Consider the following 17,912-nt stretch of genomic DNA (forward strand, 5'->3'; position numbering starts at 1 on the left):
TTGAACGGGGTGCCTGACCATGTCGTAAAACCCACTCAAACAACATTTATGCAAGGCCGCAACATATTAGATGGAGTGGTCGTCTTGCACGAAACTTTACATGAGCTTCACCGAAAAAAGTTGAATGGTGTCATTCTTAAAATAGATTTTGAAAAAGCCTACGATAAGGTTAAGTGGCCCTTTCTGTTGCAAACTTTGCGCATGAAGGGGTTTTCACAAAAATGGTGTCGTTGGGTAGAGAGCTTTGTCTCTGGAGGCAGTGTGGCCATAAAAGTTAATGATGACGTTGGCAACTATTTTCAGACAAGGAAGGGGCTTCGCAAAGGGGACCCCGCTTCTCCTATTTTGTTTAACGTTGTGGCTGACATGCTAGCTACCCTTGTTGAGCGGGCTAAGCTGGACGGTCAAATTAGTGGTGTCATTCCACACTTGGTAGAAGATGGTCTCTCTATTCTACAATATGCGGATGACACTATTCTATTCATGGATCATGATCTAGATAAGGCAAGAAATCTCAAGTTGCTCTTATGTGCTTTTGAGGAACTTTCTGGTATCAAAATTAATTTTTATAAGAGCGAACTTTTTTGCTTTGGCGATGCTGCAAAATCAGCACCTGAGTAAGCTGAGATTTTTGGATGCCAGCTCGGGCAGTTTCCGATTCGATATCTGGGTATTCCCATACACTATCGGCGCCTAACTATCACTGAGTGGAAGCATGTGGAAGAGAGACTTGAGAAATGCTTAGCCAGTTGGAAGGCCAAGCTCTTGTCTTACGGGGGACGATTGATCTTGATCAATTCAGTTCTAAGCAACATGGTTTTATATATGTTGTCATTCTTCCACCTACCAAAAGGGTTCTCTAGCGACTAGACTACTTTAGATCCAGATTTTTTTGGCAATGCAATAACTAATCCAAGAAATATCGACTGGCTAGGTGGAGCGTATTACGCGGACCTAAAAGTCAAGGGGGGCTAGGAATCCAATACCTTGAGATTAAAAACATTGCTCTTCTCAGCAAGTGGATTTACAAACTACTCAGTGAGAATGGAGTATGGCAGGAAATCATTCGCAACAAGTATGTGGGATCCAATGCCATTTCTCAAGTTCATTGGAAACCTGGGGATTCGCATTTCTGGAGTGGTGTGATGAAGGCCAAGGAATTCTTTTTCCAATTTGGGACCTTCTCTGTTAGGGACGGTTCTCAGGTTCGATTCTGGGAAGATATCTGGCTAGGGAATAACCCACTAATGGTGCAATATCCGAGCTTGTACAGGAGTGTTAGACATAAATTCGTCACAATCAAACAAGTTTTAGGACAAGAAAACCCTAATATTTCTTTTCGTAGGGACCTTTTTGGCCCTTGCCTGGCAGCATGGAATGAATTACCCACTCTCCTGGAGGACATTCAACTGTCAGGTGAGCCGGACATTTTTTGATGGAACTTGCATCAGAATGGCAAATTTTCAGTCAAATCCATGTATGATGCAATGGTTCATTGTGATATTCCAGTTGATAACAGGAAATTGTGGAAGCTCAAAATCCCTCTAAGAGTGAAGATTTTCCTATGGTTTCTTAACAGAGGAGTCGTCCTAACTAGAGACAATCTGGCACGACGAAACTGGCATGGTTCCAATACATGTGTCTTTTGCCAACATGACGAGTTTATTAAACACTTATTTTTTGAGTGCAAGTTCGCTCGGGCAGTTTGGGCCATAGTTCAAGTAGCTTCGAATCTATACCCACCACGTAGTGCACGGAACATGTTCGGCAACTGGTTGCGGGGGGTATTGATAACAATTTTCTACACATATTCTTGTGGGAGCGGAGGCCTTATGCTGGGCACTGTGGCTTACCAGGAATGATGTGATTTTGAATAACAAATGTGTCTCATCTCCTATGCAGGTTATTCATGTGTGTACATGATGGCTCCGTACTTGGTCTATCCTGCAGAGGCTGGAGGATAGGTACCTTTTTATGATGGCGTCTACACGGCTGGAGCGTACGGCCAGGGAGGATTTCTACCCCCATGGATGGCGGTGTGACCTACGGATAGGATCTGCCACTCCTTAGGCTGGACATGTTTTTTTGATTGGCATTGTATCGAATTATTTTTTGCTTTTAGGGTACTCTAGACTTTTTTGGCTGTGTGCATCTCTCTATGCAGCCGGGCTTTCTTTCGATGCGATTGTATCACCTCGATATATCTATTAATTGAAATGTCCTTTATCGAAAAAAATCTAGAAGGGAAGGTGTGCTCATGTCGCAAGAACCGGAGCATGCGGCGATGGCGGCCGCGTCCGGCGAGCTTCCGCCTGCTGCTAGATGGGAGATGAAAGATTCGGGTTTTGCAGAATCCTCTCCGGCGGTCCCGGCCATGGCGGCCGAAGACGGGTGGTCCACGCTTCCGGGCGACCTCGTCCGCCGCATCACCGACTCCTTCCTCGACGACAACGACCTCGACTGGTACATGGACTACCGCGCCGTCTGCACCGGCTGGCGCTCCGCCACCGATGACCCTAGGAGCGACACCTCCGACCCGCCCGAGCCGGTGGATCGTCCTCGACGAGGCCTTCCAGAGCCAAGGGAATCTGCTCCTGTTGAACACCGACACCGGCCGCTGAAGGAAATATGCCCTAGAGGCAACAATAAAGTTATTATTTATTTCCTTATATCATGATAAATGTTTATTATTCATGCTAGAATTGTATTAACCAGAAACTTGATACATGTGTGAATACATAGACAAACAGAGTGTCACTAGTATGCCTCTACTTGACTAGCTCGTTGATCAAAGATGGTTATGTTTCCTAGCCATAGACATGAGTTGTCATTTGATTAACGGGATCACATCACTAGGAGAACGATGTGATTGACTTGACCCATTCCGTTAGCTTAGCACTCGATCGTTTAGTATGTTGCTATTGCTTTCTTCATGACTTATACATGTTCCTATGACTATGAGATTATGCAACTCCCGTTTACCGGAGGAACACTTTGTGTGCTACCAAACGTCACAACGTAACTGGGTGATTATAAATGTGCTCTACAGGTGCTTCCAAAGGTACTTGTTGGGTTGGCGTATTTCGAGATTAGGATTTGTCACTCCGATTGTCGGAGAGGTATATCTGGGCCCACTCAGTAATGCACATCACTATAAGCCTTGCAAGCATTGTAACTAATGAGTTAGTTGCGGGATGATGTATTACAGAACGAGTAAAGAGACTTGCCGGTAACGAGATTGAACTAGGTATTGAGATACCGACGATCGAATCTCGGGCAAGTAACATACCGGTGACAAAGGGAACAACGTCTGTTGTTATGCGGTTTGACCGATAAAGATCTTCGTAGAATATGTGGGAGCCAATATAAGCATCCAGGTTCCGCTATTGGTTATTGACCGGAGAGGTGTCTCGGTCATGTCTACATTGTTCTCGAACCCGTAGGGTCCGCACGCTTAACGTTACGATGACGGTTATATTATGAGTTTATGTGTTTTGATGTACCGAAGGAGTTCGGAGTCCCGGATGAGATCGGGGACATGACGAGGAGTCTCGAAATGGCCGAGACGTAAAGATCGATATATTGGACGAGTATATTCGGACTTCGGAAAGGTTCCGAGTGATTCGGGTATTTTTTGGAGTACCGGAGAGTTACGGGAATTCGTATTGGGCCTTAATGGGCCATACGGGAAAGGAGAGAAAGACCCCAAAGGGTGGCCGCACCCCTCCCCATGGACTAGTCCGAATTGGACTAGGGAGGGGGGGCGCCCCCTTCCTTCTTTCTCCTTCTCCCTTCCCTTCTCCTATTCCAAGAAGGAAAGGAGGAGTCCTACTCCCGGTGGGAGTAGGACTCCCCCCTTGGCGCGCCCTCCTCCTTGGCCGGCGGCCTCCCCCTTGCTCATTTATATACGGGGGCAGGGGGGCACCCCAAACACACAACAATTGATCAACGATCTTTTAGCCGTGTGCGGTGCCCCCCTCCACCATATTACACCTCGATAATATCATAGCGGTGCTTAGGCGAAGCCCTGTGTCGTTAGAACATCATCATCGTCACCACGCCGTCGTGCTGACGAAACTCTCCCTCAACACTCGGCTGGATCGGAGTTCGAGGGACGTCATCGAGCTGAACGTGTGCTGAACTCGGAGGTGCCGTGCGTTCGGTACTTGATCGGTCGGATCGTGAAGACGTACGACTACATCAACCGCGTTGTATTAAACGCTTTCGCTTTCGGTCTACAAGGGTACGTGGACAACACTCTCCCCTCTTGTTGCTATGCATCACCATGATCTTGCGTGTGCGTAGGAATTTTTTGAAATTACTACGTTCCCCAACAGTGGCATCCGAGCCAAGTTTTATGCGTTGATGTTATATGCACGAGTAGAACACAAGTGAGTTGTGGGCGATATAAGTCATACTGCTTACCAGCATGTCATACTTTGGTTCGGCGGTATTGTGAGATGAAGCGGCCCGGACCGACATTACGCGTACGCTTACGCGAGACTGGTTTCACCGTTGCGAGCACTCGTTGCTTAAAGGTGACTGGCTGGTGTCTGTCTCTCTCACTTTAGTTGAACCGAGTGTGGCTACGCCCGGTCCTTGCGAAGGTTAAAGCAGCACCAACTTGACAAACTATCGTTGTGGTTTTGATGCGTAGGTAAGAACGGTTCTTGCTAAGCCCGTAGCAGCCACGTAAAACTTGCAACAACAAAGTAGAGAACGTCTAACTTGTTTTTGCAGGGCATGTTGTGATGTGATATGGTCAAGACATGATGCTATATTTTATTGTATGAGATGATCATGTTTTGTAACCGAGTTATCGGCAACTGGCAGGAGCCATATGGTTGTCGCTTTATTGTATGAAATGCAATCGCCATGTAATTGTTTTACTTTATCACTAGCGGTAGCGATAGTCGTAAAAGCAATAGTTGGCGAGACGACAATGATACTACGATGGAGATCAAGGTGTCGCGCCGGTGACGATGGTGATCATGACGGTGCTTCGGAGATGGAGATCACAAGCACAAGATGATGATGGCCATATCATATCACTTATATTGATTGCATGTGATGTTTATCTTTTATGCATCTTATTTGCTTTGATTGACGGTAGCATTATAAGATGATCTCTCACTAAAATTTCAAGATAAAAGTGTTCTCCCCGAGTATGCACCGTTGCGAAAGTTCTTCGTGCTGAGACACCACGTGATGATCGGGTGTGATAGGCTCTACGTTCAAATACAACGGGTGCAAAACAGTTGCACACGCGGAACACTCAGGTTAAACTTGACGAGCCTAGCATATGCAGATATGGCCTCGGAACACGGAGATCGAAAGGTCGAGCGTGAATCATATAGTAGATATGATCAACATAGTGATGTTCACCATTGAAACTACTCCATCTCACGTGATGATCGGACATGGTTTAGTTGATATGGATCACGTGATCACTTAGAGGATTAGAGGGATGTCTATCTAAGTGGGAGTTCTTAAGTAATATGATTAATTGAACTTGAATTTATCATGAACTTAGTCCTGATAGTATTTTGCAAATTATGTTGTAGATCAATAGCTCGCGTTGTTGCTTCCCTGTGTTTATTTTTGATATGTTCCTAGAGAAAAATTATGTTGAAAGATGTTAGTAGCAAAGATGCGGATTGGATCCGTGATCTGAGGATTATCCTCATTGCTGCACAGAAGAATTATGTCCTTGATGCACCGCTAGGTGACAGACCTATTGCAGGAGCAGATGCAGACGTTATGAACGTTTGGCTAGCTTAATATGATGACTACTTGATAGTTTAGTGCACCATGCTTAACGGCTTAGAATCGGGACTTCAAAGACGTTTTGAACGTCATGGACCATATGAGATGTTCCAGGAGTTGAAGTAAATATTTCAAGCAAATACCCGAGTTGAGAGATATGAAGTCTCGAAACAAGTTCTATAGCTAAAAGATGGAGGAGGATAGCTCAAGCAGTGAGCATGTGCTCAGATTGTCTGAGTACTACAATCGCTTGAATCAAGTGGGAGTTAATCTTCCAGATAAAATAGTGATTGACAGAATTCTCTAGTCACCATCACCAAGTTAGTAGAACTTCGTGATGAACTGTAGTATGCAAGGGATGACGAAAGTAATTCCCGAGCTCTTCGTGATGTTGAAATCGACGAAGGTAGAAATCAAGAAAAACATCAGGTGTTGATGGTTGACGAGACCACTAGTTTCAAGAAAAGGGCAAAGGGAAGAAGGGGAACTTCAAGAAGAACGGCAAGCAAGTTGCTGCTCAAGTGAAGAAGCCTAAGTCTGGTCCTAAGCCTGAGACTAAGTGCTTCTACTACAAAGGGACTGGTCACTGGAAGTGGAACTACCCCAAGTATTTGGTGGATAAGAAGGATGGCAAAGTGAACAAAGGTATATTGGATATACATGTTATTGATGTGTAGTTTACTAGTGTTTATAGCAACCCCTCGGCATTTGATACTGGTTCAGTTGCTAAGAGTAGTAACTCGAAACGGGAGTTGCAGAATAAACAGAGACTAGTAAAAGGCGAGGTGACGATGTGTGTTGGAAGTAATTCCAAGATTGATATGATCATCATCACACACTCCCTATACTTTCGGGATTAGTGTTGAAACTAAATAAGTGTTATTTGGTGTTTGCTTTGAGCATGAATATGATTGGATCATGTTTGTTGCAATACGGTTATTCATTTAAATTAGAGAATAATTGTTGTTCTGTTTACATGAATAAAACCTTCTATGGTCATACACCCAATAAAATGGTTTGTTGGATCTCGATCGTAGTGATACACATATTCATAATAATGAAGCCAAAAGATGCAAAGTTAATAATGATAGTGCAACTTATTTGTGGCACTGCCGTTTAGGTCATATTGGTGTAAAGCGCATGAAGAAACTCCATACTGATGGGATTTTGGAATCACTTGATACTTGCGAACCATGCCTCATGGGCAAGATGACTAAGACTCTGTTCTCCGGAACAATGGAAAGAGCAACTGACTTATTGGAAATAATACATACTGATGTATGCAGTCCGATGAGTGTTAAGGCTCACGGCAAGTATCGTTATTTTCTGACCTTCACAGATGATTTGAGCAGATATGGGTATATCTACTTGATGAAACATAAGTCTGAAACATTTGAAAAGTTCAAAGAATTTCAGAGTGAAGTGGAAAATCATCGTGACAAGAAAATAAGGTTTCTACGATCTGATCGCGGAGACAAATATTTGAGTTACGAGTTTGGTCTTCAATTAAAACAATGTGGAATAGTTTCACAAATTCGTGCCACCTGGAACACCACAGCATAATGGTGTGTCCGAACATCATAACCGTACTTTATTGGATGTAGTGCAATCTATGATGTTTCTTACCGATTTACCACTATAGTTTTGGGGTTATGCATTAGAGACATCTGCATTCACGTAAAAAAGGGGCACCATCTAAATCCGTTTGAGACGACACCATATGAACTGTGGTTTGGCAACAAACCAATGATGTCGTTTCTTAAAGTTTGGGGTTGCGATGCTTATGTGAAAAGTTTCATCCTGATAAGCTCAAACCCAAATCGGAAAAGTGCGTCTTCATAGGATACCCAAAAGTTACTGTTGGGTATACCTTCTATCACAGATCCGAAGGCAAGATATTCGTTGCTAAGAATGGATCCTTTCTAGAGAAGGAGTTTTTCTCGAAAGAAGTGAGTGGGAGGAAAGTAGAACTTGATGAGATAACTGTACCTTCTCCCAAATTGGAAAGTAGTTCGTCACTGAAATCAGTTCCAGTGATGCTTACACCAATTAGTGAGGAAGTGAATGATGATGATCATGAAGTGTCAGATCAAGTTACTACCGAACCTCGTAGGTCAACCAGAGTGAGATCCGCACCAGAGTGGTACGGTAATCCTATTCTGAAGGTCATGTTACTTGACCATGACGAACCTACAAACTATGAAGAAGCGATGGTGAGCCCAGATTCCGCAAAATGGCTTGAGGCCATGAAATCTGAGATGAGATCCATGTATGAGAACAAAGTATGGACTTTGATTGACTTGCCCAATGATTGGGGAGCCATTGAGATTAAAATGGATCTTCAAGAGGAAGACGGACGCTGATAGTAGTGTTACTATCTACAAAGCTAGAATTGTCGCAAAAGGTTTTCGACAAGTTTAAGGTGTTGACTACGATGAGAGTTTCTCAAATGCTTAAGTCTGTCTGAATCATGTTAGCAATTGCCGCATTTTATGAAATCTGGCAAATGGATAAACAAAACTACATTCCTTCATCGATTTATTAAAGAAGAGTTGTATATGATGCAACCAGAAGGTTTTGTCAATCCTAAAGGTGCTAACAAAATATGCAAGCTCCAGCGATCCATTTATGGACTGGTGCAAGCCTCTCGGAGTTGGAATATACGCTTTGATAAGTTGATCCAAGCATATAGTTTTATATAGACTTGCGGTGAAGCCTGTATTTACAAGAAAGTGAGTGGGAGCACTAGAGCATTTCTGATAAGTATATGTGAATGACATATTGTTGATCAGAAATAATGTAGAATTATTCTGCAAAGCATGAAGGAGTGTTTGAAAGGAGTTTTTCAAAGAAAGACCTCGGTGAAGCTGCTTACATATTGAGCATGAAGATCTATAGAGATAGATCAAGAACGCTTGATAAGTTTTTTCAATGAGTACATACCTTAATAAGATTTTGAAGTAGTTCAAAATGGAATAGTCAAAGAAAGAGTTTCTTGCCTGTGTTACAAGGTGTGAAATTAAGTAAGACTCAAATCCCGACCACGGCAGAAGATAGAAAAAGAATGAAAGTCATTCCCTATGCCTCGGCCATAGGTTCTATAAAGTATGCCATGCTGTGTACCAGATCTATTGTATACCCTACACTGATTCTGGCAAGGGAGAACAATAGTGATCTAGGAGTAGATCACTGGACAGCGGTCAAAATTTTCCTTAGTGGAATAAGGATATGTTTCTCGATTATGGAAGTGACAAAAGGTTCATCGTAAAGGGTTACGTCGATGCAAGTTTTGACACTAATCTAGATGACTCTAAGTCTCGGTCTAGATACATATTGATAGTGGGAACAATTAGCTAGAGTAGCTCCGTGCAGAGCATTGTAGACATAGAAATTTGCAAAATACTTACGGATCTGAATGTGACAGACCCGTTGACTAAAATTATCTCACAAGCAAAACATGATCACACCTTAGTACTCTTTGGGTGTTAATCACATAGCATTGCGAACTAGATTACTGACTTTAGTAAACCCTTTGGGTGTTTGATCGCATGACGATGTGAACTATGGGTGTTAATCACATGGTGATGTGAACTATTGATGTTAAATCACATGGCGATGTGAACTAGATTATTGACTCTAGTGCAAGTGGGAGACTGAAGGAAATATGCCCTAGAGGCAATAATAAAGTTATTATTTATTTCCTTATATCATGATAAATGTTTATTATTCATGCTAGAATTGTATTAACCGGAAACTTGATACATGTGTGAATACATAGACAAACAGAGTGTCACTAGTATGCCTCTACTTGACTAGCTCGTTGATCAAAGATGGTTATGTTTCCTAGCCATAGACATGAGTTGTCATTTGATTAACGGGATCACATCATTAGGAGAATGATGTGATTGACTTGACCCATTCCGTTAGCTTAGCACTCGATCGTTTAGTATGTTGCTATTGCTTTCTTCATGACTTATACATGTTCCTATGACTATGAGATTATGCAACTCCCGTTTACCGGAGGAACACTTTGTGTGCTACCAAACGTCACAACGTAACTGGGTGATTATAAAGGTGCTCTACAGGTGCTTCCAAAGGTACTTGTTGGGTTGGCGTATTTTGAGATTAGGATTTGTCACTCCGACTGTCGGAGAGGTATCTCTGGGCCCACTCAGTAATGCACATCACTATAAGACTTCCAAGCATTGTAACTAATGAGTTAGTTGCGGGTTGATGTATTACGGAACGAGTAAAGAGACTTGCCGGTAACGAGATTGAACTAGGTATTGAGATACCGACGATCGAATCTCGGGCAAGTAACATACCGGTGACAAAGGGAACAATGTATGTTGTTATGCGGTTTGACCGATAAAGATCTTCGTAGAATATGTGGGAGCCAATATGAGCATCCAGGTTCCGCTATTGGTTATTGACCGGAGAGGTGTCTCGGTCATGTCCACATAGTTCTCGAACCCGTAGGGTCCGCACGCTTAACGTTACGATGACGGTTATATTATGAGTTTATGTCTTTTGATGTACCGAAGGAGTTCGGAGTCCCGGATGAGATTGGGGACATGACAAGGAGTCTCGAAATGGCTGAGACGTAAAGATCGATATATTGGACGACTATATTCGGACTTCGGAAAGGTTCCGAGTGATTCGAGTATTTTTCGGAGTACCGGAGAGTTACGGGAATTTGTATTGGGCCTTAATGGGCCATACGGGAAAGGAGAGAAAGACCCCAAAGGGTGGCCGCACCCCTCCCCATGGACTAGTCCGAATTGGACTAGGGAGGGGGGGCGCCCCCTTCCTTCTTTCTCCTTCTCCCTTCCCTTCTCCTATTCCAACAAGGAAAGGAGGAGTCCTACTCCCGGTGGGAGTAGGACTCCCCCCTTGGCGCGCCCTCCTCCTTGGCCGGCGGCCTCCCCCTTGCTCCTTTATATACGGGGGCAGGGGGCACCCCAAACACACAACAATTGATCAACGATCTTTTAGCCGTGTGCGGTGCCCCCCTCCACCATATTACACCTCGATAATATCATAGCGATGCTTAGGCGCAGCCCTACGTCGTTAGAACATCATCATCGTCACCACGCTGTCGTGCTGACGAAACTCTCCCTCAACACTCGGCTGGATCGGAGTTCGAGGGACGTCGTCGAGCTGAACGTGTGCTGAACTCGGAGGTGCCGTGCGTTCGGTACTTGATCGGTCGGATCGTGAAGATGTACGACTACATCAACCGCGTTGTATTAAACGCTTCCGCTTTCGGTCTACAAGGGTACGTGGACAACACTCTCCCCTCTTGTTGCTATGCATCACCATGATCTTGCGTGTGCGTAGGAATTTTTTTGAAATTACTACGTTCCCCAACAGCCGCTTCCTCCGCAAGAATCTTCCGCAACTCTGCGAGTACCACGTCGTGGCCACCACTCTTGACGGCTACTTCATCCTTGCGGAGAAAAGCCCTCCTCATGCCGCTCGCGTCCTCAACCCTCTCACCGGCGTCGTGATCCATTTCGCGGCGCCCGTGCCCCCCGATGTGGGAATTGCTGATGTCATTTTCCCCCACCGTCCTTCGCTCCGGCTCGCCGTGTTCTCCGACTCATCTCGCAAGGCTTACTCGGTGGCTCCTCATAGTAAAAGTTTCATCAGATACAACCATAAGCAGCCATCAGCTTACGATTTCTTTCGGAAGGCGGTCGTGGGTGGTGTCTACGCAAGCTTTTCTGAAGCATCTGTAGTTCGTGAGATGATTATTTGCTTAGGCAAATTCCTGCCGGTAAATCTTGCTCCTGTGACCGAGGTTTTCTCCCTTGATCTTCCTGGGCACGGGTACGGCATGCGGTGTTTCCGAGTGGATTTGCATGGGCATATATGTATCGTCATGAAGATCTTGAATCCACAGGGAGTCTTGGCTCTCTTTGGTCTTCATGTAAACAGAAGAACAATTATTCTTTGACTTAAATGAATAAGCGTATTGCAATAAACATGATCCAATCATATTCATGCTCAACGCAAATACCAAATAACATTTATTTAGGCCCAACACTAATCCCGAAGGTAGAGGGAGTGTACGATGGTGATCTTATCAATCTTGGAATCACTTCCAACACACATCGTCACTTCGCCCTCAACTAGTCTCTGTTCATTTTGTAACTTCTGTTTCGAGTTACTAATCTTAGCAACTGAACCTATATCAAATACCGAGGGGATACTATGAACATTAGTAAAGTACACATCAATAACATGTATATCAAATATACCTTTGTTCACTTTGCCATCCTTCTTATCCGCCAAGCATTTGGGGCAGTTCCATTTCCAGTGACCAGTCCCTTTGCAGTAGAAGCACTCAGTTTCAGGCTTAGGTCCAGACTTGGGCTTCTTCCCGGGAGTAGCAACTTGCTTGCTATTCTTCTTGAAGTTTCCCTTCTTCCCTTTGCCCTTTTTCTTGAAACTAGTGGTCTTTTAACCATCAACACTTGATGCTCCTTCTTGATTTCTACCTCCGCAGACTTAAGCATTGCGAAAAGCTGGGGAATCATCTTGTTCATCCCTTGCATATTATAGTTCATCACGAAGCCTTTATTGCTTGGTGGCAGTGATTGAAGAAATCTGTCAATGACACTATCATCCGGAAGATTAACTCCTAGTTGAGTCAAGTGGTTATGGTACCCAGACATTCTGAGTATGTGTTCACTGACAGAACTGTTCTCCTCCATCTTGCAGCTATAGAACTTGTTGGAGACTTCATATCTCTCAACTTGGGCATTTGCTTGAAATATTAACTTCAACTCCTGGAACATTTCATATGCTTCATGACGTTCAAAACGTCTTTGAAGTACCGATTCTAAGCCGTAAAGCATGGCACACTGAACTATCGAGTAGTCATCAGATTTAGCTTGCCAGACGTTCATAACGTCCGGAGTTGCTCCTGCAGCAGGCCTTGCACCTAGCGGTGCTTCAAGGACGTAATTCTTCTGTGCAGCAATGAGGATAATCCTCAAGTTACGGACCCACTCCGTGCAGTTGCTACCATGATCTTTCAACTTAGCTTTCTCTAGGAACGCATTAAAATTCAAGGGAACGGTAGCACGGGCCATTGATCTACAACATCGATATGCAAAAACTATCATGACTAAGTTCATGATAAATTTAAGTTCAATTAATCATATTACTAAAGAACTCCCACTTAGATAGACATCCCTCGAGTCATCTAAATGATCACGTGATCCATATCAACTAAACCATGTCTGATCATCACATGAGATGGAGTAGTTTTCAATGGTGAACATCTCTATGTTGATCATATCTACTATATGATTCACGTTCGACCTTTCGGTCTCAGTGTTCCGAGGCCATGTCTATACATTCTAGGCTTGTCAAGTTTAACACGAGTATTCTGCACGTGCAAAACTGTCTTACACCCGTTGTATGTGAACGTAGAGCTTATCATACCCGATCATCACGTGGTGTCTCAGCACGACGAACTGTCGCAACAGTGCATACTCAGGGAGAACACTTATACCTTGAAATTTAGTGAGGGGTCATCTAATAATGCTACCGCCAGACTAAGCAAAATAAGATGCATAAAAGATAAACATCACATGCAATCAAAATATGTGACATGATATGGCCATCATCATCTTGTGCCTTTGATCTCCATCTCCAAAGCACCATCATGATCTCCATCGTCACCGGCTTGACACCTTGATCTCCATCGTAGCATCGTTGTCATCTCGCCAACTATTGCTTCTACAACTATCGCTACCGCATAGTGATAAAGTAAAGCAATTACATGGCGATTGCATTTCATACAATAAAGCGACTACCATAAGGCTCCTGCCAGTTATCGATAAATTTTACAACACATGATCATCTCATTCAATAAATTATATCACATCATGTCTTGACCATATCACATCACAACATGCCCTGAAAAAACAAGTTAGACATCCTCTACTTTGTTGTTGCAAGTTTTACATGGCTGCTACAGGCTTCTAGTAAGAACCGTTCTTACCTACGCATCAAAACCACAATGATTTTTCGTCAAGTGTGTTGTTTTAACATTCAACAAGGACCGGCCATAGTCAAATTTGATTCAACTAAAGTTGGAGAAACAGACACCCGCCAGCCACCTTTATGCAAAACAAGTTGCATGTCTGTGAGTGGAACCGGTCTCATGAACGTGGTCATGTAAGGTTGGTCCGGGAAGCTTCATCCAACAATACAGCTGAATCAAAATAAGACGTTGGTAGTAACACTACAAAAAAGACACATCCGTGACATTTTGGGCCGAACGAAAATCTTTTCTGTCATACTTATGACACTTCTATGAGGATAATTGTGACAAAACACAGTATCATCATTGATGTGGTGGGGTCCTACTTCTATGACAAAAAATCATGACAGAAAATGGGCTTTTCGTCCTGGGCGGGCCGGAGACGCAGCTGCATGACATTCTTTGGGCCGTCCATGACGGAAAAAACCGTGTTAGAAGCGAGGGCGCAGAAAATATCGGGGAGTCCCCGGTTACGGTGGGTGGTCGGGGGCCGAGCGATGCGCGTTTCTGTCGTACGTACGCGCGTGTGTGCTAGGCGTTGGGCTCTATCTGAACCCGAGCGAGGCGTTGGGCTCTAACTGAACCCAAGCGATTGCACTGCAGGCTACGCATTACTGAACCCGAGCGATCGATCGATGGCTGTTAACTGAACCCGATCGAGCGATTCCTTCGCTACTGCTGCTAACTGAAGCCGATCGATGCTGCCTCTGGATGAACAGTGAGTGTTGCGGGGGGGGGGGTTTGGATGAACAGGACCCCGTGGTGTTGCCTCTGGATGAACAGTACCCCGATCGATCGAGCCGGTTGGGGCTGGATGAACAGGACCCCGTGGAGGGCAGGATGAACAGGACCACCCCGTGGAGGGCAGGATGAACAGTAGACGGTGGAGGGCTGGATGAACAGTAGCCCGTGGAGGGGTGGTTGAACAGGAGCCTGTGGAGAGGGCTGGTTGAACAGTAGCCGGTGGAGTACCGTGCGGTGGAGGCTGGATGAACAGGAGCCCGTGGATGAACAGTCGCAGGTGGAGGCTGGAGGAGGTCGACGGTGGATGAACAGTAGCCCGTGGAGGCTGGAGGGGGTCGACGGTGGAGATGAACAGTATCCCGTGGAGTCCCGTTTTGCGGTACGCCACACCCCTCCCGATGAACAGGACCCCCCGTTTCGACCGTAGCGCTCCAAGACAAGTCCGTTTCCTCCGTTTTGCGGTACGCCACACCCCTCCCGATCAACAGGACCCCCGTTTCGACCGTAGGAGGTCCGTTTCCTCCGTTTTGCGGTACGCCAGACCCCTCCCAATGAACAGGATCCCGTTTCGAACGTGGCCGGTCGAACACAAGGACGTTTCCTCCGTTCTGCGGTACGCCAGGCCTCGTTTCCATTGGCCATTCCGTCCAAGCCCTCCCGATGAACACGACGACGCATTCTGTTCCGACCCAGTCGGTTGGCTCCCCATGAACACGACGACGACACTGTTTCTCCGTTCCGACCCAGCCATGTACACGAGCCCTGGCCGTACGTATGTGCGAGTAGGCGTTCGAGACCCTGCCCGTATGTATGTACATGGCTGTATTTTCTTTCTTGCACACTGGCCGCTATACGTACGTGTACATGCTACGTGCACGCATCTACTATGACACGTGCGTGCCTCTACATCGACCAGTATGTACGTACATGTTCACGACCAGAATGACAACGCTACGTACGCTTCGACCAGGTGGGTCCCGACTGTCAGGCACCTCCTTGCCTGCGAAGATGTAGCTGGTGGGTCCCAGCAGTCAGGGGGGCGAATCATTTTTTTGCCCGGGCGCACTTCCTTGCATGCGAAGATGTAGCTGGTGGGTCCTAGCAGTCTGGGGGAAACGTTTTTTTTGCAAAATACAGTGGCCTATCCGGTGGGTCCCCCCTGTCAGGTGGAGGAATAATTATTTTGCACGTAATAAGGAGGCACTTCCTTGCTGCGGCCGTGGACCCAACTGTCAGCCTCTCCACGTACAGTCCACGTCCGATGAAAGCCGTTCCTTGACCACGTTGACCACGCCGCGCTGAGAGCACCAGGGCGGTGGACGATGGCGAGGCCTAGGAAGGGGACGACGCGAAGCCGGGGAAGACGCGGCAGTGGATGCCCACGCGTAGAGGAGTACGAGGGTTCACTGGTTCGCTGCGGTGTGAGGCTGCCATCGCCGCAGAATAACAGGGGGTGTGGGTGAGTAGAGGGATGGCCTGGCTAGCGGTGGGAATAGTAGGGGGCGGTGCGGCCTCCGCGGCAGCACAGCCGGCCACGGGAGGCAGGAGCATGCGGCACGACCGGCGCTACTTTTGGCGGCTGGAGCAACAAGACCAGAGGTTGAAGAAGCACTACGACCATTGGATGGACATCGTACGGTCACTGGAGCTAGAATCGTTCATACTGACTAAGTTGACAAAGCAAGCCGTCCCCGTCAACTTAGTAGGCCCACAAGTGAGCCTCCCACCAAGGTGGGTCCCAACTAGCAGGGGGAGTATTCATTTTTTTGTGCGTAATAAGGAGGCACTTCCTTGCGTGCGAAGATATAACTGGTGGGTCCGACCTGTCAGCGGTGGGAACATTTTTTTCGCGAAATACAGAGGCCCTTCCGGTGGGTCCCAGCTGTGAGGTGGAGGAATCATTATTTCACGCGTAATAAGGAGGCATTTCCTTGCGTGCGGCCGTGGACCCAGCTGTCAACCTCTCCATGCACAGTCTATTTCCGATGGTGTCATTCGTTGACCACGTTGACCACTCCGCGCCGAGCGCATCCAGGGTGGTGGACGACGGCGAGGCCCCGGACAGCAATGAGCCGGAGATGGGAAGACGCGGGAGTAGAGTCGCAGACGGAGAGGTGTACGAGGGTTAACTGGTTCTGGTACGGTGAGGTTCGGTAGTCGGTGGAGAAGAACAGGAGGTGTGGAGGGATGGCCTGGCCGACGGTGGAGTAGCGCTTCACAGCGAAGTGTGTTAAGCAGATCTGCTAGCAGCAGGAGGTGGGAGCAGTTGGTCCCGGCGGCGCTGGAGGAAGAAGACGAGAGATTGAAGATGGATGCCGGTCGTTGGATGTAAATCCAGCGGCAAACGATGTCCGAATCATTTGTTGACTAAGTTGACAATGACTTGCATTGGCTTCGGCCTATTGGCCCACATTTCAGCCTCCAAAAATGTGGCACGTATTCAACCCATTTTTTTAGAATTTACAGTCTTTTTTTGCGGGGTAGAATTTACAGTCAATTTGATCTCTTTTTCTTTTGAATTACAGTCCATTAGCTAGGCTGGGTGAACAAATAATGTAGCGTCCATGCGGCCCATTTATGTTTTTCCTAAAAAATTACAGGCCATTTGCACTTTCTCGAAATACATGATTTTGCTAGGCTGATTCTAATTATAATGTTGGGGTGGGCGCAGCAATGTTATCAAAAAATAAACAGGGCTGAGCATTTTGTTATATATATATATTTAAATAATAAGTGATTTATTATTACATTGGTCCTTAAATCTTACCAAGCTTTTGTACACAATCACCAGGATTTTCATTGCCAAAAAAAATCCAGGATTTTATTGTTAAGAAATTATTTTTATAAGTTAACAAGATGTGGGATATTGTTTTCTTACATATGTAAGTATCTGTTAAATATATGATGACAATAACAATAATATATAATAATATACAAAATAATTTAAATATATATAATATAGTTAGAAGGGAAACATAAGTTGGACCAGGCGTTCCTATTCTTATATAGAAAAATAGAACAGACCTCTGCGTTTTCTTCAAAAAAATACATAAATTGGGCTGCCGATGTTTCAGGAAAAATAAAACCTCGGATGGGAGGTCCATAGGCCGGTCGATACATAACAGCCCTCAAGAAAATACAAACAGCCTTATGGACCTCCCATCCGAGGTCGTGGGCTGCGCATGTTAAAAAAGAAAGCCTAGACGCGGCAGCCCAAAACCAAGCTGGTACTTGCTGCCCCAGTGATAATAAATGATACCTGCCAGCTCCCCGGCTTTGTTGTGAATTTATCTCCTATAGTAACTATGTTGAAGCACCTAAAAAAATGTAACTATGTTGACAA

The 17,912-nt window shown here is 45.5% G+C and overlaps 1 pseudogene; it reads left to right on the forward strand.

Annotated features, from left to right (window-relative positions):
- Positions 1-2,284: 2,284 nt before the first annotated feature.
- On the forward strand, positions 2,285-11,725 carry LOC109762910 (uncharacterized; annotated as a pseudogene).
- The last annotated feature ends 6,187 nt before the right edge of the window (positions 11,726-17,912 follow it).

This window comes from Aegilops tauschii, chromosome 3 (genome assembly GCF_002575655.3).
Source record: "Aegilops tauschii subsp. strangulata cultivar AL8/78 chromosome 3, Aet v6.0, whole genome shotgun sequence".
In the NCBI taxonomy this organism is placed as follows: domain Eukaryota; kingdom Viridiplantae; phylum Streptophyta; class Magnoliopsida; order Poales; family Poaceae; genus Aegilops; species Aegilops tauschii.